Below are 22,259 nucleotides of genomic sequence, written 5' to 3'. Positions count from 1 at the left end.
GGACCCTAAACCGTCCCCGTCCCCTAACCCTAACCCTAGCCCGAACCCTAACCCTAACCCTTCCCCGAAGCCTGACCCTCACCCGTCCCCTAATCCTAACCCGTACGCTGACACTAACCCGCGCCCTCACACGTCCGCTGCCCCTAAAGCGTTGTCGTACCCTCACCTGGACCCTAAACCGTCCCCGTCCCCTAACCCTAACCCTAGCCCGAACCCTAACCCTAACCCTTCCCCGAAGCCTGACCCTCACCCGTCCCCTAATCCTAACCCGTACGCTGACACTAACCCGCGCCCTCACACGTCCGCTGCCCCTAAAGCGTTGTCGTACCCTCACCTGGACCCTAAACCGTCCCCGTCCCCTAACCCTAACCCTAGCCCGAACCCTAACCCTAACCCTTCCCCGAAGCCTGACCCTCACCCGTCCCCTAATCCTAACCCGTACGCTGACACTAACCCGCGCCCTCACACGTCCGCTGCCCCTAAAGCGTTGTCGTACCCTCACCTGGACCCTAAACCGTCCCCGTCCCCTAACCCTAACCCTAGCCCGAACCCTAACCCTAACCCTTCCCCGAAGCCTGACCCTCACTCGTTCCCTAATCCTAACCCGTACGCTGACACTAACCCGCGCCCTCACACGTCCCCTGCCCCTAAAGCGTTGTCGTACCCTCACCTGGATCCTAAACCGTCCCCGTCCCCTAACCCTAACCGTAGCCCGAACCCTAACCCTAACCCTTCCCCGAAGCCTGAACCTCACCCGTCCCCTAATCCTAACCCGTACGCTGACACTAACCCGCGCCCTCACACGTCCGCTCCCCCTAAAGCGTTGTCGTACCCTCACCTGGACCCTAAACCCGTCCCCGTCCCCTAACCCTAACCCTAGCCCGAACCCTAACCCTAACCCTTCCCCGAAGCCTGACCCTCACCCGTCCCCTAATCCTAACCCGTACGCTGACACGAACCCGCGCCCTCACACGTCCGCTGCCCCTAAAGCGTTGTCGTACCCTCACCTGGACCCTAAACCGTCCCCGTCCCCTAACCCTAACCCTAGCCCGAACCCTAACCCTAACCCTTCCCCGAAGCCTGATCCTCACCCGTCCCCTAATCCTAACCCGTACGCTGACACTAACCCGCGCCCTCACACGTCCGCTCCCCCTAAAGTGTTGTCGTACCCTCACCTGGACCCTAAACCGTCCCCGTCCCCTAACCCTAACCCTAGCCCGAACCCTAACCCTAACCCTTCCCCGAAGCCTGACCCTCACCCGTCCCCTAATCCTAACCCGTACGCTGACACTAACCCGCGCCCTCACACGACCGCTGCCCCTAAAGCGTTGTCGTACCCTCACCTGGACCCTAAACCGTCCCCGTACCCTAACCCTAACCCTAGCCCGAACCCTAACCCTAACCCTTCCCCGAAGCCTGACCCTCACCCGTCCCCTAATCCTAACCCGTACGCTGACACTAACCCGCGCCCTCACACGTCCGCTCCCCCTAAAGCGTTGTCGTACCCTCACCTGGACCCTAAACCGTCCCCGTCCCCTAACCCTAACCGTAGCCCGAACCCTAACCCTAACCCTTCCCCGAAGCCTGACCCTCACCCGTCCCCTAATCCTAACCCGTACGCTGACACTAACCCGCGCCCTCACACGTCCGCTGCCCCTAAAGCGTTGTCGTACCCTCACCTGGACCCTAAACCGTCCCCGTCCCCTAACCCTAACCCTAGCCCGAACCCTAACCGTAACCCTTCCCCGAAGCCTGACCCTCACCCGTCCCCTAATCCTAACCCGTACGCTGACACTAACCCGCGCCCTCACACGTCCGCTCCCCCTAAAGCGTTGTCGTACCCTCACCTGGACCCTAAACCGTCCCCGTCCCCTAACCCTAACCCTAGCCCGAACCCTAACCCTAACCCTTCCCCGAAGCCTGACCCTCACCCGTCCCCTAATCCTAACCCGTACACTGACACTAACCCGCGCCCTCACTCGTCCGCTGCCCCTAAAGCGTTGTCGTACCCTCACCTGGACCCTAAACCGTCCCCGTCCCCTAACCCTAACACTAGCCCGAACCCTAACCCTAACCCTTCCCCGAAGCCTGACCCTCACCCGTCCCCTAATCCTAACCCGTACGCTGACACTAACCCGCGCCCTCACACGTCCGCTGCCCCTAAAGCGTTGTCGTACCCTCACCTGGACCCTAAACCGTCCCCGTCCCCTAACCCTAACCCTAGCCCGAACCCTAACCCTAAACCTTCCCCGAAGCCTGACCCTCACCCGTCCCCTAATCCTAACCCGTACGCTGACACTAACCCGCGCCCTCACACGTCCGCTGCCCCTAAAGCGTTGTCGTACCCTCACCTGGACCCTAAACCGTCCCCGTCCCCTAACCCTAACCCTAGCCCGAACCCTAACCCTAACCCTTCCCCGAAGCCTGACCCTCACCCGTCCCCTAATCCTAACCCGTACGCTGACACTAACCCGCGCCCTCACACGTCCGCTGCCCCTAAAGCGTTCTCGTACCCTCACCTGGACCCTAAACCGTCCCCGTCCCCTAACCCTAACCCTAGCCCGAACCCTAACCCTAACCCTTCCCCGAAGCCTGACCCTCACCCGTCCCCTAATCCTAACCCGTACGCTGACACTAACCCGCGCTCTCACACGTCCGCTCCCCCTAAAGCGTTGTCGTACCCTCACCTGGACCCTAAACCGTCCCCGTCCCCTAACCCTAACCCTAGCCCGAACCCTAACCCTAACCCTTCCCCGAAGCCTGACCCTCACCCGTCCCCTAATCCTAACCCGTACGCTGACACTAACCCGCGCCCTCACACGTCCGCTGCCCCTAAAGCGTTGTCGTACCCTCACCTGGACGCTAAACCGTCCCCGTCCCCTAACCCTAACACTAGCCCGAACCCTAACCCTAACCCTTCCCCGAAGCCTGACCCTCACCCGTCCCCTAATCCTAACCCGTACGCTGACACTAACCCGCGCCCTCACACGTCCGCTGCCCCTAAAGCGTTGTCGTACCCTCACCTGGACCCTAAACCGTCCCCGTCCCCTAACCCTAACCCTAGCCCGAACCCTAACCCTAACCCTTCCCCGAAGCCTGACCCTCACCCGTCCCCTAATCCTAACCCGTACGCTGACACTAACCCGCGCCCTCACACGTCCGCTCCCCCTAAAGCGTTGTCGTACCCTCACCTGGACCCTAAACCGTCCCCGTCCCCTAACCCTAACCCTAGCCCGAACCCTAACCCTAACCCTTCCCCGAAGCCTGACCCTCACCCGTCCCCTAATCCTAACCCGTACGCTGACACTAACCCGCGCCCTCACTCGTCCGCTGCCCCTAAAGCGTTGTCGTACCCTCACCTGGACCCTAAACCGTCCCCGTCCCCTAACCCTAACCCTAGCCCGAACCCTAACCCTAAACCTTCCCCGAAGCCTGACCCTCACCCGTCCCCTAATCCTAACCCGTACGCTGACACTAACCCGCGCCCTCACACGTCCGCTGCCCCTAAAGCGTTGTCGTACCCTCACCTGGACCCTAAACCGTCCCCGTCCCCTAACCCTAACACTAGCCCGAACCCTAACCCTAACCCTTCCCCGAAGCCTGACCCTCACCCGTCCCCTAATCCTAACCCGTACGCTGACACTAACCCGCGCCCTCACACGTCCGCTGCCCCTAAAGCGTTGTCGTACCCTCACCTGGACCCTAAACCGTCCCCGTCCCCTAACCCTAACCCTAGCCCGAACCCTAACCCTAAACCTTCCCCGAAGCCTGACCCTCACCCGTCCCCTAATCCTAACCCGTACGCTGACACTAACCCGCGCCCTCACACGTCCGCTGCCCCTAAAGCGTTGTCGTACCCTCACCTGGACCCTAAACCGTCCCCGTCCCCTAACCCTAACCCTAGCCCGAACCCTAACCCTAACCCTTCCCCGAAGCCTGACCCTCACCCGTCCCCTAATCCTAACCCGTACGCTGACACTAACCCGCGCCCTCACACGTCCGCTGCCCCTAAAGCGTTCTCGTACCCTCACCTGGACCCTAAACCGTCCCCGTCCCCTAACCCTAACCCTAGCCCGAACCCTAACCCTAAACCTTCCCCGAAGCCTGACCCTCACCCGTCCCCTAATCCTAACCCGTACGCTGACACTAACCCGCGCTCTCACACGTCCGCTCCCCCTAAAGCGTTGTCGTACCCTCACCTGGACCCTAAACCGTCCCCGTCCCCTAACCCTAACCCTAGCCCGAACCCTAACCCTAACCCTTCCCCGAAGCCTGACCCTCACCCGTCCCCTAATCCTAAACCGTACGCTGACACTAACCCGCGCCCTCACACGTACGCTCCCCCTAAAGCGTTGTCGTACCCTCACCTGGACCCTAAACCGTCCCCGTCCCCTAACCCTAACCCTAGCCCGAACCCTAACCCTAACCCTTCCCCCAAGCCTGACCCTCACCCGTCCCCTAATCCTAACCCGTACGCTGACACTAACCCGCGCCCTCACACGTCCGCTGCCCCTAAAGCGTTGTCGTACCCTCACCTGGACCCTAAACCGTCCCCGTCCCCTAACCCTAACCCTAGCCCGAACCCTAACCCTAACCCTTCCCCGAAGCCTGACCCTCACCCGTCCCCTAATCCTAACCCGTACGCTGACACTAACCCGCGCCCTCACACGTCCGCTGCCCCTAAAGCGTTGTCGTACCCTCACCTGGACCCTAAACCGTCCCCGTCCCCTAACCCTAACCCTAGCCCGAAGCCTAACCCTAACCCTTCCCCGAAGCCTGACACTCACCCGTCCCCTAATCCTAACCCGTACGCTGACACTAACCAGCGCCCTCACACGTCCGCTCCCCCTAAAGCGTTGTCGTACCCTCACCTGGACCCTAAACCGTCCCCGTCCCCTAACCCTAACCCTAGCCCGAACCCTAACCCTAACCCTTCCCCGAAGCCTGACCCTCACCCGTCCCCTAATCCTAACCCGTACGCTGACACTAACCCGCGCCCTCACACGTCCGCTCCCCCTAAAGCGTTGTCGTACCCTCACCTGGACCCTAAACCATCCCCGTCCCCTGAACCTAACCCTAGCCTGAACCCTAACCCTAACCCTTCCCCGAAGCCTGACCCTCAACCGTCCCCTAATCCTAACCCGTACGCTGACACTAACCCGCGCCCTCACACGTCCGCTGCCCCTAATGCGTTGTCGTACCCTCACCTGGACCCTAAACCGTCCCCGTCCCCTAACCCTAATCCTAGCCCGAACCCTAACCCTAACCCTTCCCCGAAGCCTGACCCTCACCCGTCCCCTAATCCTAACCCGTACGCTGACACTAACCCGCGCCCTCACACGTCCGCTGCCCCTAAAGCGTTGTCGTACCCTCACCTGGACCCAAAACCATCCCCGTCCCCTAACCCTAACCCTAGCCCGAACCCTAACCCTAACCCTTCCCCGAAGCCTGACCCTCACCCGTCCCCTAATCCTAACCCGTACGCTGACACTAAGCCGCGCCCTCACACGTCCGCTGCCCCTAAAGCGTTGTCATACCCTCACCTGGACCCTAAACCTTCCCCGTCCCCTAACCCTAACCCTAGCCCGAACCCTAACCCTAACCCTTCCCCGAAGCCTGACCCTCACCCGTCCCCTAATCCTAACCCGTACGCTGACACTAACCCGCGCCCTCACACGTCCGCTCCCCCTAAAGCGTTGTCCTACCCTCACCTGGACCCTAAACCGTCCCCGTCCCCTAACCCAAACCCTAGCCCGAACCCTAGCCCTAACCCTTCCCCCAAGCCTGACCCTCACCCGTCCCCTAATCCTAACCCGTACGCTGACACTAACCCGTGCCCTCACACGTCCGCTCCCCCTAAAACGTTGTCGTACCCTCACCTGGACCCTAAACCGTCCCCGTCCCCTAACCCTAACCCTAGCCCGAACCCTAACCCTAACCCTTCCCCGAAGCCTGACCCTCACCCGTCCCCTAATCCTAACCCGTACGCTGACACTAACCCGCGCCCTCACACGTCCGCTGCCCCTAAAGCGTTGTCGTAACCTCACCTGGACCCTAAACCGTCCCCGTCCCCTAACCCTAACCCTAGCCCGAACCCTTACCCTAACCATTCCCCGAAGCCTGACCCTCACCCGTCCCCTAATCCTAACCCGTACGCTGACACTAACCCGCGCCCTCACACGTCTGCTGCCCCTAAAGCGTTGTCGTACCCTCACCTGGACCCTAAACCGTCCCCGTCCCCTAACTCTAACCCTAGCCCGAACCCTAACCCTAACCCTTCCCCGAAGCCTGACCCTCACCCGTCCCCTAATCCTAACCCGTACGCTGACACTAACCCGCGCCCTCACACGTCCGCTCCCCCTAAAGCGTTGTCGTACCCTCACCTGGACCCTAAACCGTCCCCGTCCCCTAACCCTAACCCTAGCCCGAACCCTAACCCTAACCCTTCCCCGAAGCCTGACCCTCACCCGTCCCCTAATCCTAACCCGTACGCTGACACTAACCCGCGCCCTCACACGTCCGCTCCCCCTAAAGCGTTGTCGTACCCTCACCTGGACCCTAAACCGTCCCCGTCCCCTAACCCTAACCATAGCCCGAACCCTAACCCTAACCCTTCTCCGAAGCCTGACCCTCACCCGTCCCCTAATCCTAACCCGGACGCTGACACTAACCCGCGCCCTCACACGTCCGCTGCCCCTAAAGCGTTGTCGTACCCTCACCTGCACCCTAAACCGTCCCCGTCCCCTAACCCTAACCCTAGCCCGAACCCTAACCCTAACCCTTCCCCGAAGCCTGACCCTCACCCGTCCCCTAATCCTAACCCGTACGCTGACACTAACCCGCGCCCTCACACGTCCGCTGCCCCTAAAGCGTTGTCGTACCCTCACCTGGACCCAAAACCATCCCCGTCCCCTAACCCTAACCCTAGCCCGAACCCTAACCCTAACCCTTCCCCGAAGCCTGACCCTCACCCGTCCCCTAATCCTAACCCGTACGCTGACACTAAGCCGCGCCCTCACACGTCCGCTGCCCCTAAAGCGTTGTCATACCCTCACCTGGACCCTAAACCTTCCCCGTCCCCTAACCCTAACCCTAGCCCGAACCCTAACCCTAACCCTTCCCCGAAGCCTGACCCTCACCCGTCCCCTAATCCTAACCCGTACGCTGACACTAACCCGCGCCCTCACACGTCCGCTCCCCCTAAAGCGTTGTCCTACCCTCACCTGGACCCTAAACCGTCCCCGTCCCCTAACCCAAACCCTAGCCCGAACCCTAGCCCTAACCCTTCCCCCAAGCCTGACCCTCACCCGTCCCCTAATCCTAACCCGTACGCTGACACTAACCCGTGCCCTCACACGTCCGCTCCCCCTAAAACGTTGTCGTACCCTCACCTGGACCCTAAACCGTCCCCGTCCCCTAACCCTAACCCTAGCCCGAACCCTAACCCTAACCCTTCCCCGAAGCCTGACCCTCACCCGTCCCCTAATCCTAACCCGTACGCTGACACTAACCCGCGCCCTCACACGTCCGCTGCCCCTAAAGCGTTGTCGTAACCTCACCTGGACCCTAAACCGTCCCCGTCCCCTAACCCTAACCCTAGCCCGAACCCTTACCCTAACCATTCCCCGAAGCCTGACCCTCACCCGTCCCCTAATCCTAACCCGTACGCTGACACTAACCCGCGCCCTCACACGTCTGCTGCCCCTAAAGCGTTGTCGTACCCTCACCTGGACCCTAAACCGTCCCCGTCCCCTAACTCTAACCCTAGCCCGAACCCTAACCCTAACCCTTCCCCGAAGCCTGACCCTCACCCGTCCCCTAATCCTAACCCGTACGCTGACACTAACCCGCGCCCTCACACGTCCGCTCCCCCTAAAGCGTTGTCGTACCCTCACCTGGACCCTAAACCGTCCCCGTCCCCTAACCCTAACCCTAGCCCGAACCCTAACCCTAACCCTTCCCCGAAGCCTGACCCTCACCCGTCCCCTAATCCTAACCCGTACGCTGACACTAACCCGCGCCCTCACACGTCCGCTCCCCCTAAAGCGTTGTCGTACCCTCACCTGGACCCTAAACCGTCCCCGTCCCCTAACCCTAACCATAGCCCGAACCCTAACCCTAACCCTTCTCCGAAGCCTGACCCTCACCCGTCCCCTAATCCTAACCCGGACGCTGACACTAACCCGCGCCCTCACACGTCCGCTGCCCCTAAAGCGTTGTCGTACCCTCACCTGCACCCTAAACCGTCCCCGTCCCCTAACCCTAACCCTAGCCCGAACCCTAACCCTAACCCTTCCCCGAAGCCTGACCCTCACCCGTCCCGTAATCCTAACCCGTACGCTGACACTAAACCACTCCCTCACACGTCCGCTGCCCCTAAAGCGTTGTCGTACCCTCACCTGGACCCTAAACCGTCCCCGTCCCCTAACCCTAACCCTAGCCCGAATCCTAACCCTAACCCTTCCCCGAAGCCTGACCCTCACCCGTCCCCTAATCCTAACCCGTACGCTGACACTAACCCGCACCCTCACACGTCCGCTCACCCTAAAGCGTTGTCGTACCCTCACCTGGACCCTAAACCGTCCCCGTCCCCTAACCCTAACCCTAGCCCGAACCCTAACCCTAACCCTTCCCCGAAGCCTGACCCTCACCCGTCCCCTAATCCTAACCCGTACGCTGACACTAACCCGCGCCCTCACACGTCCGCTGCCCCTAAAGCATTGTGGTACCCTCACCTGGACCCTAAACCGTCCCCGACCCCTAAACCTAACCCTAGCCCGAACCCTAACCCTAACCCTTCCCCGAAGCCTGACACTCACCCGTCCCCTAATCCTAACCCGTACGCTGACACTAACCCGCGCCCTCACACGTCCGCTGCCCCTAAAGCGTTGTCGTACCCTCACCTGGACCCTAAACCGTCCCCGTCCCCTAACCCTAACCCTAGCCCGAACCCTAACCCTAACCCTTCCCCGAAGCCTGACCCTCACCCGTCCCCTAATCCTAACCCGTACGCTGACACTAACCCGCGCCCTCACACGTCCCCTGCCCCTAAAGCGTTGTCGTACCCTCACCTGGACCCTAAACCGTCCCCGTCCCCTAACCCTAACCCTAGCCCGAACCCTAACCCTAACCCTTCCCCGAAGCCTGACCCTCACCCGTCCCCTAATCCTAACCCGTACGCTGACACTAACCCGCGCCCTCACACGTCCGCTGCCCCTAAAGCGTTGTCGTACCCTCACCTGGACCCTAAACCGTCCCCGTCCCCTAACCCTAACCCTAGCCCGAACCCTAACCCTAACCCTTCCCCGAAGCCTGACCCTCACCCGTCCCCTAATCCTAACCCGTACGCTGACACTACCCGCGCCCTCACACGTCCGCTGCCCCTAAAGCGTTGTCGTACCCTCACCTGGACCCTAAACCGTCCCCGTCCCCTAACCCTAACCCTAGCCCGAACCCTAACCCTAACCCTTCCCCGAAGCCTGACCCTCACCCGTCCCCTAATCCTAACCCGTATGCTGACACTAACCCGCGCCCTCACACGTCCGCTCCCCCTAAAGCGTTGTCGTACCCTCACCTGGACCCTAAACCGTCCCCGTCCCCTAACCCTAACCCTAGCCCGAACCCTAACCCTAACCCTTCCCCGAAGCCTGACCCTCACCCGTCCCCTAATCCTAACCCGTACGCTGACACTAACCCGCGCCCTCACACGTCCGCTGCCCCTAAAGCGTTGTCGTACCCTCACCTGGACCCTAAACCGTCCCCGTCCCCTAACCCTAACCCTAGCCTGAACCCTAACCCTAACCCTTCCCCGAAGCCTGACCCTCACCCGTCCCCTAATCCTAACCCGTACGCTGACACTAACCCGCGCCCTCACACGTCCGCTCCCCCTAAAGCGTTGTCGTACCCTCACCTGGACCCTAAACCGTCCCCGTCCCCTAACCCTAACCCTAGCCCGAACCCTAACCCTAACCCTTCCCCGAAGCCTGACCCTCACCCGTCCCCTAATCCTAAACCGTACGCTGACACTAACCCACGCCCTCACACGTACGCTCCCCCTAAAGCGTTGTCGTACCCTCACCTGGACCCTAAACCGTCCCCGTCCCCTAACCCTAACCCTAGCCCGAACCCTAACCCTAACCCTTTCCCCAAGCCTGACCCTCACCCGTCCCCTAATCCTAACCCGTACGCTGACACTAACCCGCGCCCTCACACGTCCGCTGCCCCTAAAGCGTTGTCGTACCCTCACCTAGACCCTAAACCGTCTCCGTCCCCTAACCCTAACCCTAGCCCGAACCCTAACCCTAACCCTTCCCCGAAGCCTGACCCTCACCCGTCCCCTAATCCTAACCCGTACGGTGACACTAACCCGCGCCCTCACAGGTCCGCTGCCCCTAAAGCATTGTCGTACCCTCACCTGGACCCTAAACCTTCCCCGTCCCCGTCCCCTAACCCTAACCCTAGCCCGAACCCTTACCCTAACCATTCCCCGAAGCCTGACCCTCACCCGTCCCCTAATCCTAACCCGTACGCTGACACTAACCCTTGCCCTCACACGTCCGCTGCCCCTAAAGCGTTGTCGTACCCTCACCTGGACCCTAAACCGTCCCCGTCCCCTAACCCTAACCCTAGCCCGAACCCTAACCCTAACCCTTCCCCGAAGCCTGACCTTCACCCGTCCCCTAATCCTAACCCATACGCTGACACTAACCCGCGCCCTCACACATCTGCTGCCCCTAAAGCGTTGTCGTACCCTCACCTGGACCCTAAACCGTCCCCGTCCCCTAACCCTAACCCTAGCCCGAACCCTAACCCTAACCCTTCCCCGAAGCCTGACCCTCACCCGTCCCCTAATCCTAACCCGTACGCTGACACTAACCCGCGCCCTCACACGTCCGCTGCCCCTAAAGCGTTGTCGTACCCTCACCTGGACCCTAAACCGTCCCCGTCCCCTAACCCTAACCCTAGCCCGAACCCTAACCCTAACCCTTCCCCGGAGCCTGACCCTCACCCGTCCCCTAATCCTAACCCGTACGCTGACACTAACCCGCGCCCTCACACGTCCGCTCACACTAAAGCGTTGTCGTACCCTCACCTGGACCCTAAACCTTCCCCGTCCCCTAACCCTAACCCTAGCCCGAACCCTAACCCTAACCCTTCCCCGGAGCCTGACCCTCACCCGTCCCCTAATCCTAACCCGTACGCTGACACTAACCCGCGCCCTCACACGTCCGCTCCCCCTAAAGCGTTGTCGTACCCTCACCTGGACCCTAAACCGTCCCCGTCCCCTAACCCTAACCCTAGCCCGAACCCTAACCCTAACCCTTCCCCGAAGCGTGACCCTCACCCGTCCCATAATCCTAACCCGTACGCTGACACTAACCCGCGCCCTCACACGTCCGCTCACCCTAAAGCGTTGTCGTACCCTCACCTGGACCCTAAACCGTCCCCGTCCCCTAACCCTAACCCTAGCCCGAACCCTAACCCTAACCCTTCCCCCAAGCCTGACCCTCACCCGTCCCCTAATCCTAACCCGTACGCTGACACTAACCCGCGCCCTCACACGTCCGCTGCCCCTAAAGCATTGTCGTACCCTCACCTGGACCCTAAACCGTCCCCGTCCCCTAACCCTAACCCTAGCCCGAACCCTAACCCTAACCCTTCCCCGAAGCCTGACCCTCACCCGTCCCCTAATCCTAACCCGTACGCTGACACTAACCCGCGCCCTCACACATCCGCTGCCCCTAAAGCGTTGTCGTACCCTCACCTGGACCCTAAACCGTCCCCGTCCCCTAACCCTAACCCTAGCCCGAACCCTAACCCTAACGCTTCCCCGAAGCCTGACCCTCACCCGTCCCCTAATCCTAACCCGTACGCTGACACTAACCCACGCCCTCACACGTCCGCTGCCCCTAAAGCGTTGTCGTACCCTCACCTGGACCCTAAACCGTCCCCGTCCCCTAACCCTAACCCTAGCCCGAACCCTAACCCTAACCCTTCCCCGAAGCCTGACCCTCACCCGTCCCCTAATCCTAACCCGTACGCTGACACTAACCCGCGCCCTCACACGTCCGCTCACCCTAAAGCGTTGTCGTACCCTCACCTGGACCCTAAACCGTCCCCGTCCCCTAACCCTAACCCTAGCCCGAACCCTAACCCTAACCCTTCCCCGAAGCCTGACCCTCACCCGTCCCCTAATCCTAACCCGTACGCTGACACTAACCCGCGCCCTCACACATCCGCTGCCCCTAAAGCATTGTCGTACCCTCACCTGGACCCTAAACCGTTCCCGTCCCCTAACCCTAACCCTAGCCCGAACCCTAACCCTAACCCTTCCCCGAAGCCTGACCCTCACCCGTCCCCTAATCCTAACCCGTACGCTGACACTAACCCGCGCCCTCACACATCCGCTGCCCCTAAAGCGTTGTCGTACCCTCACCTGGACCCTAAACCGTCCCTGTCCCCTAACCCTAACCCTAGCCCGAACCCTAACCCTAACACTTCCCCGAAGCCTGACCCTCACCCGTCCCCTAATCCTAACCCGTACGCTGACACTAACCCACGCCCTCACACGTCCGCTGCCCCTAAAGCGTTGTCGTACCCTCACCTGGACCCTAAACCGTCCCCGTCCCCTAACCCTAACCCTAGCCCGAACCCTAACCCTAACCCTTCCCCGAAGCCTGACCCTCACCCGTCCCCTAATCCTAACCCGTACGCTGACACTAACCCGCGCCCTCACACGTCCGCTCACCCTAAAGCGTTGTCGTACCCTCACCTGGACCCTAAACCGTCCCCGTCCCCTAACCCTAACCCTAGCCCGAACCCTAACCCTAACCCTTCCCCGAAGCCTGACCCTCACCCGTCCCCTAATCCTAACCCGTACGCTGACACTAACCCGCGCCCTCACACGTCCGCTGCCCCTAAAGCGTTGTTGTACCCTCACCTGGACCCTAAACCGTCCCCGTCCCCTAACCCTAACCCTAGCCCGAACCCTAACCCTAACCCTTCCCCGAAGCGTGACCCTCACCCGTCCCCTAATCCTAACCCGTACGCTGACACTAACCCGCGCCCTCACACGTCCGCTCACCCTAAAGCGTTGTCGTACCCTCACCTGGACCCTAAACCGTCCCCGTCCCCTAACCCTAACCCTAGCCCGAACCCTAACCCTAACCATTCCCCCAAGCCTGACCCTCACCCGTCCCCTAATCCTAACCCGTACGCTGACACTAACCCGCGCCCTCACACGTCCGCTGCCCCTAAAGCATTGTCGTACCCTCACCTGGACCCTAAACCGTCCCCGTCCGCTAACCCTAACCCTAGCCCGAACCCTAACCCTAACCCTTCCCCGAAGCCTGACCCTCACCCGTCCCCTAATCCTAACCCGTACGCTGACACTAACCCGCGCCCTCACACGTCCGCTCACCCTAAAGCGTTGTCGTACCCTCACCTGGACCCTAAACCGTCCCCGTCCCCTAACCCTAACCCTAGCCCGAACCCTAACCCTAACCCTTCCCCCAAGCCTGACCCTCACCCGTCCCCTAATCCTAACCCGTACGCTGACACTAACCCGCGCCCTCACACGTCCGCTGCCCCTAAAGCATTGTCGTACCCTCACCTGGACCCTAAACCGTCCCCGTCCCCTAACCCTAACCCTAGCCCGAACCCTAACCCTAACCCTTCCCCGAAGCCTGACCCTCACCCGTCCCCTAATCCTAACCCGTACGCTGACACTAACCCGCGCCCTCACACATCCGCTGCCCCTAAAGCGTTGTCGTACCCTCACCTGGACCCTAAACCGTCCCCGTCCCCTAACCCTAACCCTAGCCCGAACCCTAACCCTAACGCTTCCCCGAAGCCTGACCCTCACCCGTCCCCTAATCCTAACCCGTACGCTGACACTAACCCGCGCCCTCACACGTCCGCTCACCCTAAAGCGTTGTCGTACCCTCACCTGGACCCTAAACCGTCCCCGTCCCCTAACCCTAACCCTAGCCCGAACCCTAACCCTAACCCTTCCCCCAAGCCTGACCCTCACCCGTCCCCTAATCCTAACCCGTACGCTGACACTAACCCGCGCCCTCACACATCCGCTGCCCCTAAAGCGTTGTCGTACCCTCACCTGGACCCTAAACCGTCCCCGTCCCCTAACCCTAACCCTAGCCCGAACCCTAACCCTAACCCTTCCCCGAAGCGTGACCCTCACCCGTCCCCTAATCCTAACCCGTACGCTGACACTAATCCGCGCACTCACACGTCCGCTCACCCTAAAGCGTTGTCGTACCCTCACCTGGACCCTAAACCGTCCCCGTCCCCTAACCCTAACCCTAGCCCGAACCCTAACCCTAACCCTTCCCCCAAGCCTGACCCTCACCCGTCCCCTAATCCTAACCCGTACGCTGACACTAACCCGCGCCCTCACACGTCCGCTGCCCCTAAAGCATTGTCGTACCCTCACCTGGACCCTAAACCGTCCCCGTCCCCTAACCCTAACCCTAGCCCGAACCCTAACCCTAACCCTTCCCCGAAGCCTGACCCTCACCCGTCCCCTAATCCTAACCCGTACGCTGACACTAACCCGCGCCCTCACACGTCCGCTGCCCCTAAAGCGTTGTCGTACCCTCACCTGGACCCTAAACCGTCCCCGTCCCCTAACCCTAACCCTAGCCCAAACCCTTACCCTAACCATTCCCCGAAGCCTGACCCTCACCCGTCCCCTAATCCTAACCCGTACGCTGACACTAACCCGCGCCCTCACACGTCCGGTGCCCCTAAAGCGTTGTCGTACCCTCACCTGGACCCTAAACCGTCCCCGTCCCCTAAACCTAACCCTAGCCCGAACCCTAACCCTAACCCTTCCCCGAAGCCTGACCCTCACCCGTCCCCTAATCCTAACCCGTACGCTGACACTAACCCGCGCCCTCACACATCCGCTCCCCCTAAAGCGTTGTCGTACCCTCACCTGGACCCTAAACCGTCCCCGTCCCCTAACCCTAACCCTAGCCCGAACCCTAACCCTAACCCTTCCCCGAAGCCTGACCCTCACCCGTCCCCTAATCCTAACCCGTACGCTGACACTAACCCACGCCCTCACACGTCCGCTGCCCCTAAAGCGTTGTCGTACCCTCACCTGGACCCTAAACCGTCCCCGTCCCCTAACCCTAACCCTACCCCGAACCCTAACCCTAACCCTTCCCCGAAGCCTGACCCTCACCCGTCCCCTAATCCTAACCCGTACGCTGACACTAACCCGCGCCCTCACACGTCCGCTCACCCTAAAGCGTTGTCGTACCCTCACCTGTACCCTAAACCGTCCCCGTCCCCTAACCCTAACCCTAGCCCGAACCCTAACCCTAACCATTCCCCGAAGCCTGACCCTCACCCGTCCCCTAATCCTAACCCGTACGCTGACACTAACCCGCGCCCTCACACGTCCGCTGCCCCTAAAGCGTTGTCGTACCCTCACCTGGACCCTAAACCGTCCCCGTCCCCTAACCCTAACCCTAGCCCGAACCCTAACCCTAACCCTTCCCCGAAGCCTGACCCTCACCCGTCCCCTAATCCTAACCCGTACGCTGACACTAACCCGCGCCCTCACACGTCCGCTCACCCTAAAGCGTTGTCGTACCCTCACCTGGACCCTAAACCGTCCCCGTCCCCTAACCCTAACCCTAGCCCGAACCCTAACCCTAACCCTTCCCCGAAGCCTGACCCTCACCCGTCCCCTAATCCTAACCCGTACGCTGACACTAACCCGCGCCCTCACACGTCCGCTGCCCCTAAAGCGTTGTTGTACCCTCACCTGGACCCTAAACCGTCCCCGTCCCCTAACCCTAACCCTAGCCCGAACCCTAACCCTAACCCTTCCCCGAAGCGTGACCCTCACCCGTCCCCTAATCCTAACCCGTACGCTGACACTAACCCGCGCCCTCACACGTCCGCTCACCCTAAAGCGTTGTCGTACCCTCACCTGGACCCTAAACCGTCCCCGTCCCCTAACCCTAACCCTAGCCCGAACCCTAACCCTAACCATTCCCCCAAGCCTGACCCTCACCCGTCCCCTAATCCTAACCCGTACGCTGACACTAACCCGCGCCCTCACACGTCCGCTGCCCCTAAAGCATTGTCGTACCCTCACCTGGACCCTAAACCGTCCCCGTCCGCTAACCCTAACCCTAGCCCGAACCCTAACCCTAACCCTTCCCCGAAGCCTGACCCTCACCCGTCCCCTAATCCTAACCCGTACGCTGACACTAACCCGCGCCCTCACACGTCCGCTCACCCTAAAGCGTTGTCGTACCCTCACCTGGACCCTAAACCGTCCCCGTCCCCTAACCCTAACCCTAGCCCGAACCCTAACCCTAACCCTTCCCCCAAGCCTGACCCTCACCCGTCCCCTAATCCTAACCCGTACGCTGACACTAACCCGCGCCCTCACACGTCCGCTGCCCCTAAAGCATTGTCGTACCCTCACCTGGACCCTAAACCGTACCCGTCCCCTAACCCTAACCCTAGCCCGAACCCTAACCCTAACCCTTCCCCGAAGCCTGACCCTCACCCGTCCCCTAATCCTAACCCGTACGCTGACACTAACCCGCGCCCTCACACATCCGCTGCCCCTAAAGCGTTGTCGTACCCTCACCTGGACCCTAAACCGTCCCCGTCCCCTAACCCTAACCCTAGCCCGAACCCTAACCCTAACGCTTCCCCGAAGCCTGACCCTCACCCGTCCCCTAATCCTAACCCGTACGCTGACACTAACCCGCGCCCTCACACGTCCGCTCACCCTAAAGCGTTGTCGTACCCTCACCTGGACCCTAAACCGTCCCCGTCCCCTAACCCTAACCCTAGCCCGAACCCTAACCCTAACCCTTCCCCGAAGCCTGACCCTCACCTGTCCCCTAATCCTAACCCGTACGCTGACACTAACCCGCGCCCTCACACATCCGCTGCCCCTAAAGCGTTGTCGTACCCTCACCTGGACCCTAAACCGTCCCCGTCCCCTAACCCTAACCCTAGCCCGAACCCTAACCCTAACCCTTCCCCGAAGCGTGACCCTCACCCGTCCCCTAATCCTAACCCGTACGCTGACACTAATCCGCGCACTCACACGTCCGCTCACCCTAAAGCGTTGTCGTACCCTCACCTGGACCCTAAACCGTCCCCGTCCCCTAACCCTAACCCTAGCCCGAACCCTAACCCTAACCCTTCCCCCAAGCCTGACCCTCACCCGTCCCATAATCCTAACCCGTACGCTGACACTAACCCGCGCCCTCACACGTCCGCTGCCCCTAAAGCATTGTCGTACCCTCACCTGGACCCTAAACCGTCCCCGTCCCCTAACCCTAACCCTAGCCCGAACCCTAACCCTAACCCTTCCCCGAAGCCTGACCCTCACCCGTCCCCTAATCCTAACCCGTACGCTGACACTAACCCGCGCCCTCACACGTCCGCTGCCCCTAAAGCGTTGTCGTACCCTCACCTGGACCCTAAACCGTCCCCGTCCCCTAACCCTAACCCTAGCCCAAACCCTTACTCTAACCATTCCCCGAAGCCTGACCCTCACCCGTCCCATAATCCTAACCCGTACGCTGACACTAACCCGCGCCCTCACACGTCCGCTGCCCCTAAAGCGTTGTCGTACCCTCACCTGGACCCTAAACCGTCCCCGTCCCCTAAACCTAACCCTAGCCCGAACCCTAACCCTAACCCTTCCCCGAAGCCTGACCCTCACCCGTCCCCTAATCCTAACCCGTACGCTGACACTAACCCGCGCCCTCACACATCCGCTCCCCCTAAAGCGTTGTCGTACCCTCACCTGGACCCTAAACCGTCCCCGTCCCCTAACCCTAACCCTAGCCCGAACCCTAACCCTAACCCTTCCCCGAAGCCTGACCCTCACCCGTCCCCTAATCCTAACCCGTACGCTGACACTAACCCACGCCCTCACACGTCCGCTGCCCCTAAAGCGTTGTCGTACCCTCACCTGGACCCTAAACCGTCCCCGTCCCCTAACCCTAACCCTAGCCCGAACCCTAACCCTAACCCTTCCCCGAAGCCTGACCCTCACCCGTCCCCTAATCCTAACCCGTACGCTGACACTAACCCGCGCCCTCACACGTCCGCTCACCCTAAAGCGTTGTCGTACCCTCACCTGTACCCTAAACCGTCCCCGTCCCCTAACCCTAACCCTAGCCCGAACCCTAACCCTAACCCTTCCCCGAAGCCTGACCCTCACCCGTCCCCTAATCCTAACCCGTACGCTGACACTAACCCGCGCCCTCACACGTCCGCTGCCCCTAAAGCGTTGTCGTACCCTCACCTGGACCCTAAACCGTCCCCGTCCCCTAACCCTAACCCTAGCCCGAACCCTAACCCTAACCCTTCCCCGAAGCGTGACCCTAACCCGTCCCCTAATCCTAACCCGTACGCTGACACTAACCCGCGCCCTCACACGTCTGCTCACCCTAAAGCGTTGTCGTACCCTCACCTGGACCCTAAACCGTCCCCGTCCCCTAACCCTAACCCTAGCCCGAACCCTAACCCTAACCCTTCCCCCAAGCCTGACCCTCACCCGTCCCCTAATCCTAACCCGTACGCTGACACTAACCCGCGCCCTCACACGTCCGCTGCCCCTAAAGCATTGTCGTACCCTCACCTGGACCCTAAACCGTCCCCGTCCCCTAACCCTAACCCTAGCCCGAACCCTAACCCTAACCCTTCCCCGAAGCCTGACCCTCACCCTTCCCCTAATCCTAACCCGTACGCTGACACTAACCCGCGCCCTCACACATCCGCTGCCCCTAAAGCGTTGTCGTACCCTCACCTGGACCCTAAACCGTCCCCGTCCCCTAACCCTAACCCTAGCCCGAACCCTAACCCTAACCCTTCCCCGGAGCCTGACCCTCACCCGTCCCCTAATCCTAACCCGTACGCTGACACTAACCCGCGCCCTCACACGTCCGCTCACCCTAAAGCGTTGTCGTACCCTCACCTGGACCCTAAACCGTCCCCGTCCCCTAACCCTAACCCTAGCCCGAACCCTAACCCTAACCCTTCCCCGAAGCCTGACCCTCACCCGTCCCCTAATCCTAACCCGTACGCTGACACTAACCCGCGCCCTCACACGTCCGCTGCCCCTAAAGCGTTGTCGTACCCTCACCTGGACCCTAAACCGTCCCCGTCCCCTAACCCTAACCCTAGCCCGAACCCTAACCCTAACCCTTCCCCGAAGCGTGACCCTCACCCGTCCCATAATCCTAACCCGTACGCTGACACTAACCCGCGCCCTCACACGTCCGCTCACCCTAAAGCGTTGTCGTACCCTCACCTGGACCCTAAACCGTCCCCGTCCCCTAACCCTAACCCTAGCCCGAACCCTAACCCTAACCCTTCCCCCAAGCCTGACCCTCACCCGTCCCCTAATCCTAACCCGTACGCTGACACTAACCCGCGCCCTCACACGTCCACTGCCCCTAAAGCATTGTCGTACCCTCACCTGGACCCTAAACCGTCCCCGTCCCCTAACCCTAACCCTAGCCCGAACCCTAACCCTAACCCTTCCCCGAAGCCTGACCCTCACCCGTCCCCTAATCCTAACCCGTACGCTGACACTAACCCGCGCCCTCACACATCCGCTGCCCCTAAAGCGTTGTCGTACCCTCACCTGGACCCTAAACCGTCCCCGTCCCCTAACCCTAACCCTAGCCCGAACCCTAACCCTAACGCTTCCCCGAAGCCTGACCCTCACCCGTCCCCTAATCCTAACCCGTACGCTGACACTAACCCACGCCCTCACACGTCCGCTGCCCCTAAAGCGTTGTCGTACCCTCACCTGGACCCTAAACCGTCCCCGTCCCCTAACCCTAACCCTAGCCCGAACCCTAACCCTAACCCTTCCCCGAAGCCTGACCCTCACCCGTCCCCTAATCCTAACCCGTACGCTGACACTAACCCGCGCCCTCACACGTCCGCTCACCCTAAAGCGTTGTCGTACCCTCACCTGGACCCTAAACCGTCCCCGTCCCCTAACCCTAACCCTAGCCCGAACCCTAACCCTAACCCTTCCCCCAAGCCTGACCCTCACCCGTCCCCTAATCCTAACCCGTACGCTGACACTAACCCGCGCCCTCACACATCCGCTGCCCCTAAAGCATTGTCGTACCCTCACCTGGACCCTTAACCGTTCCCGTCCCCTAACCCTAACCCTAGCCCGAACCCTAACCCTAACCCTTCCCCGAAGCCTGACCCTCACCCGTCCCCTAATCCTAACCCGTACGCTGACACTAACCCGCGCCCTCACACGTCCGCTGCCCCTAAAGCGTTGTCGTACCCTCACCTGGACCCTAAACCGTCCCCGTCCCCTAACCCTAACCCTAGCCCGAACCCTTACCCTAACCATTCCCCGAAGCCTGACCCTCACCCGTCCCCTAATCCTAACCCGCACGCTGACACTAACCCTTGCCCTCACACGTCCGCTGCCCCTAAAGCGTTGTCGTACCCTCACCTGGACCCTAAACCGTCCCCGTCCCCTAACCCTAACCCTAGCCCGAACCCTAACCCTAACCCTTCCCCGAAGCCTGACCCTCACCCGTCCCCTAATCCTAACCCGTACGCTGACACTAACCCGCGCCCTCACACGTCCGCTGCCCCTAAAGCGTTGTCGTACCCTCACCTGGACCCTAAACCGTCCCCGTCCCCTAACCCTAACCCTAGCCCGAACCCTAACCCTAACACTTCCCCGAAGCCTGACCCTCACCCGTCCCCTAATCCTAACCCGTACGCTGACACTAACCCGCGCCCTCACACGTCCGCTGCCCCTAAAGCGTTGTCGTACCCTCACCTGGACCCTAAACCGTCCCCGTCCCCTAACCCTAACCCTAGCCCGAACCCTAACCCTAACCCTTCCCCGAAGCCTGACCCTCACCCGTCCCCTAATCCTAACCCGTACGCTGACACTAACCCGCGCCCTCACACGTCCGCTCACCCTAAAGCGTTGTCGTACCCTCACCTGGACCCTAAACCGTCCCCGTCCCCTAACCCTAACCCTAGCCCGAACCCTAACCCTAACCCTTCCCCCAAGCCTGACCCTCACCCGTCCCCTAATCCTAACCCGTACGCTGACACTAACCCGCGCCCTCACACGTCCGCTGCCCCTAAAGCGTTGTCGTACCCTCACCTGGACCCTAAACCGTCCCCGTCCCCTAACCCTAACCCTAGCCCGAACCCTAACCCTAACCCTTCCCCGAAGCGTGACCCTCACCCGTCCCCTAATCCTAACCCGTACGCTGACACTAATCCGCGCACTCACACGTCCGCTCACCCTAAAGCGTTGTCGTACCCTCACCTGGACCCTAAACCGTCCCCGTCCCCTAACCCTAACCCTAGCCCGAACCCTAACCCTAACCCTTCCCCCAAGCCTGACCCTCACCCGTCCCCTAATCCTAACCCGTACGCTGACACTAACCCGCGCCCTCACACGTCCGCTGCCCCTAAAGCATTGTCGTACCCTCACCTGGACCCTAAACCGTCCCCGTCCCCTAACCCTAACCCTAGCCCGAACCCTAACCCTAACCCTTCCCCGAAGCCTGACCCTCACCCGTCCCCTAATCCTAACCCGTACGCTGACACTAACCCGCGCCCTCACACGTCCGCTGCCCCTAAAGCGTTGTCGTACCCTCACCTGGACCCTAAACCGTCCCCGTCCCCTAACCCTAACCCTAGCCCAAACCCTTACCCTAACCATTCCCCGAAGCCTGACCCTCACCCGTCCCCTAATCCTAACCCGTACGCTGACACTAACCCGCGCCCTCACACGTCCGCTGCCCCTAAAGCGTTGTCGTACCCTCACCTGGACCCTAAACCGTCCCCGTCCCCTAAACCTAACCCTAGCCCGAACCCTAACCCTAACCCTTCCCCGAAGCCTGACCCTCACCCGTCCCCTAATCCTAACCCGTACGCTGACACTAACCCGCGCCCTCACACATCCGCTCCCCCTAAAGCGTTGTCGTACCCTCACCTGGACCCTAAACCGTCCCCGTCCCCTAACCCTAACCCTAGCCCGAACCCTAACCCTAACCCTTCCCCGAAGCCTGACCCTCACCCGTCCCCTAATCCTAACCCGTACGCTGACACTAACCCACGCCCTCACACGTCCGCTGCCCCTAAAGCGTTGTCGTACCCTCACCTGGACCCTAAACCGTCCCCGTCCCCTAACCCTAACCCTACCCCGAACCCTAACCCTAACCCTTCCCCGAAGCCTGACC

Source organism: Pseudorca crassidens, chromosome 19 (assembly GCF_039906515.1).
Source record: "Pseudorca crassidens isolate mPseCra1 chromosome 19, mPseCra1.hap1, whole genome shotgun sequence".
Taxonomy (NCBI): Eukaryota; Metazoa; Chordata; class Mammalia; order Artiodactyla; family Delphinidae; genus Pseudorca; species Pseudorca crassidens.
This window is presented reverse-complemented; position numbering follows the sequence as displayed.